Here is a 4,471-nt window from a genome sequence, read left to right as displayed (position 1 = left end):
ATCTTTTGTTGGGTCGACCATGGATCCACGCTGCCAAAGCAGTGCCTTCCATACTGCACCAATGGTCAAGTTCGAGTGGGACAGACAAGAAATCGTGTTACATAGGGAAGATCCCATATGCGCCATGAATGATGTCATTGTGCCCTTTATAGAAACTGAAGATGATAAGGGACCATGGGTTTATCAGGTCTTCGACATGGACCCGGTGAACAGAGTGCCCGAGGGTAAAAGCATTCCATGTCCCAGGGTAGCAGCTGCGACCGTCATGGTAGTATCAGAAATGTTGAGTAATGGGTTCGTGCCAGGAAAAGGTTTAGGGGCTGAGCTTCAGGGCATTGTTCAACCTGTTTATCTGCCCAAAAACTTGGACACCTTCGGACTGGGGTTCAAACCAACAGCGGCAGATGTTAGAAGAGCTCATAAATTGAAAAAGAAAGCTTGGGTTCTTCCCAAACCGATTCCACGCTTGTCCAGGTCCTTTGTCAGGCCGGGTGTCAAGAAGCAGTCATTGGCAAAGGTGTTGGGTCCACTGATTGGTGCAGAGGGGAACTTGGATAAGGTGTTCGAGAGGGTATTTGCTGAAGTGAACATGGTTGAGGCCGGGGAAGGGTCAAGCAAAGCAGATATACAGTACATCGGACCATGTGATAATGTCAACAATTGGGAAGCTACTCCTCTTCCAATTTGGAGGGAGTCATGGTAGTGGGTTTTGTTTTCCTTTAGTTCACCTGGATTATTCCAGGGTTTGTAATTCAGTTGCTATGTTCCGTCCGTTTGGATGAGTCAAAACCCTGTTATCTTTACATTCAATGAAAAGCAATTTTTGTTCGTTCTTCATTCCTAACTTTGTTTCCATTTTTCTTTTCTTTTTTTTGTACAGTTCTTTTTATGCTGATATCAATGACTTGACATGCATGAGGAATCTTCGACCCAGTTTTAAAAGCCAATCTAACTCAGAAATAATAATGCAAGAAATCGAGTGTGATGATGAGGTGGAATGTGACGATGATGAGGCCTATAAGGAAATTAGTAAAGAATTAAGTCACTTTAAAGGAAAATCCAAACCTAACATAAGTGACACAGAAGCAGTTAATCTAGGGGATCAAGATAATGTTCATGAAACTAAAATAAGTGTTTATCTGGAGCCACGACTCAAGGAGGAGATAATCAAAGCATTGTTCGAATACAAGGATGTTTTTGCATGGTCGTATGATGATATGCCAGGTCTAAGTACTGATTTAGTGGTTCACAAGCTGCCCATTGATCCAGCACTCCCTCCTGTCAAGCAAAAGTTGAGAAAGTTCAAAACGTACATAAGTGTGAAGATCAAAGAAGAAATTACCAAGAAATTTGATGCAAAGGTCATTCGGGTTACACGGTATCCCACTTGGTTAGCTAATGTTGTGCCTGTGCAGAAGAAAGATGACAAGACCAGGGTGTGTGTCGATTATCGAGATCTTAACAAGGTGAGTCCAAAAGACAATTTCCCACTGCCCAACATCCATATACTGATTGACAATTGTGCCAAACATGATATTGGTTCTTTTGTGGATTGTTACGCGGGTTATCATCAAATTCTAATGGACGAGGAAGATGTAGAAAAAACGGCATTCATCACGCCATGGGGAACGTACTGTTATCGGGTCATGCCGTTCGGTTTGAAAAATGCTCGGGCAACTTATATGAGGGCCATGACAACAATATTCCATGATATGATACATAAGGAAATCAAGGCGTACGTGGATGATGTGATCGTGAAGTCTAGATAGCAGTCCGGCCATGTCAGATATTTGAGAAAGTTCTTTCAAAGGCTTCGCAGGTACAATCTTAAGCTCAATCCTGCAAAGTGTGCTTTCGGAGTGCCATCTGGGAAGTTGTTGGGGTTTATAGTCAGTTGTCGAGGCATTGAGATAGACCCGTCAAAGATCAAAGCTATTCAAGGATTGCTGCCTCCAAGAAACAAAACTGAGGTGATGAGTTTATTGGGAAGATTGAATTATATCAGTAGGTTCATCGCTCAGCTCACGACAACTTGTGAGCCGATTTTCAAATTGTTGAAGAAAGACGTTGTAGTCAAATGGACTGATGAATGTTAGGAGGCTTTTGATAAGATAAAGCGGTATTTGTCGAACCCACCCATGTTGGTCCCGCCAGAACCAGGGAGGCCTTTGATTCTATATTTGACGGTTTTGGATAATTCATTCGGCTGTGTACTGGGGCAGCATGATGTTACGGGCAGAAAAGAGCAGGCTATCTACTATCTCAGCAAGAAGTTCACATCTTACGAGGTTAAGTATACTCATCTGGAGAGGACATGTTGCGCCCTAACTTGGGTGGAACAGAAGTTGAAACATTATTTGTCATCCTACAGCACTTACCTCATATCTCGCTTGGACCCATTGAAGTATATTTTTCAGAAGCCTATGCCCACAGGGAGGCTTGCAAGGTGGCAGATCCTGCTTACAGAGTTCGACATTATCTATGTGACACGGACTGCGATGAAAGCACAGGCATTAGCTGATCATTTGGCTGAGAACCCCATCGATGAAGATTACGAACCTTTAAAAACTTATTTCCCTGATGATAAGGTGATACACATTGATGAATTGGAACAAGTTGAGAAGCCGGGATGGAAACTTTTCTTTGATGGGGCTTACAGAGCGGTACTTATTTCTGAAACAGGTCAGCATTACCCTGTTACAGCTCGGCTTCATTTTTACTGTACGAACAATATGGCCGAATATGAGGCGTGTATATTGGGATTGAGATTAGCTGTAGATATGGGTGTACGGGAAGTCTTGGTCATGGGTGACTCGGACCTACTGGTACACCAAATTCAAGGAGAATGGGAAACACGGGATTTAAAGCTTATACTGTACCGGCAATGTCTGCATGAGCTTTGTCAGCGGTTTCAGTCTATAGAGTTCAGGCACATTCCAAGGATTCATAATGAGGTTGCCGACGCTTTGGCTACTTTGGCGTCGATGTTGCATCATCCAGATAAGGCTTATGTTGACCCGTTGTAGATTCAGGTCCGTGATCAGCATGCTTACTGTAATATGATAGAAGAGGAACTCGACAACGAGTCGTGGTTCCATGATATCAAAGAGTACATTAGTACAGGAGTATATCCGGTACAGGCCACCGGTGATCAGAAAAGAACGATTCGGCGATTGGAAAGCGGGTTTTTCTTTAGTGGAGGAGTGTTGTACAAAAGAACTCCAGACCTCGGGTTGTTGAGATGCATGGATGCAAGACAGACCACATCTATCATGACTGAGGTACATTCCGGAGTTTGTGGACCGCATATGAGTGGGTACATTCTGGCAAAAAAGATTCTCCGAGCAGGTTATTATTGGCTCACTATGGAGCGGGATTGTATCAGTTTTGTGCGTAAATGTCATCAGTGCCAAGTGCATGGAGATTTGATTCATTCTCCACCATCAGAACTACATACGATGTCCGCACCATGGCCTTTTGTTGCATGGGGCATGGATGTTATTGGGCCAATTGATCCAGCAGCGTCAAATGGGCACAGGTTTATTCTAGTAGCTATAGACTATTTTACCAAATGGGTGGAAGCTAAGACGTTCAAGTCTGTGACTAAGAAAGCTGTGGTCGACTTTGTGCACTCAAATATCATCTATCGGTTTGGGATTCCGAAGGTAATCATCACAGATAATGGGGCTAATCTTAATAGTCATTTGATGAAGGAGACATGTGAGCAGTTTAAGATTACCCATAGGCATTCTACTCCATACCGTCCCAAGGCAAATGGTGCGGTTGAAGCAGCCAATAAGAATATAAAGAAAATACTCCGGAAGATGGTTGAAAGGTCTAGACAGTGGCATGAGAAGTTACCTTTCGCATTGTTAGGGTACCGCACCACCGTTCGTACCTCGGTAGGGGCGACTCCTTATTTATTGGTGTATGGCATCAAGGTATTAATACCTGCAGAGGTGGAAATCCCATCTCTGCGAATTATCACGAAGGCTGAGATCGATAATGATGAATGGGTGAAAAGCCGCCTCGAGCAGTTGAGTTTGATTGACGAGTAGAGATTGGCATCAGTGTGTCATGGTCAACTATACCAGCAAAGAATGGCAAGAGCGTACAACAAGAAAGTGCGTCCGAGGAAGTTTGAAGTCGGACAGTTAGTGCTGAGACGTATTCTGCCTCATTGGGCTGAAGCAAAAGGAAAATTCGCCCCAAACTGGCAGGGGCCATTTGTTGTAACCAGAGTGTTGTCTAATGGTGCACTATATCTGACAGACATAGAAGAAAAATGTGTAGAAATGGCCATCAATTCCGATGCGGTCAAGAGATACTATGTATGATTCTTTATTCTGAATATACTTGTTTGTATTTGGCACCTTTTAAAGATTGAATGATGAAGGCGTTTTGTTCTACTATCCAAACACTTTATCCATTGTTATCCCCTTTGAGCCTTAATTGTTTTCGTTCATACCCC

This window comes from Nicotiana sylvestris, chromosome 1, assembly GCF_000393655.2.
Source record: "Nicotiana sylvestris chromosome 1, ASM39365v2, whole genome shotgun sequence".
Classification (NCBI taxonomy): domain Eukaryota; kingdom Viridiplantae; phylum Streptophyta; class Magnoliopsida; order Solanales; family Solanaceae; genus Nicotiana; species Nicotiana sylvestris.
This window is presented reverse-complemented; position numbering follows the sequence as displayed.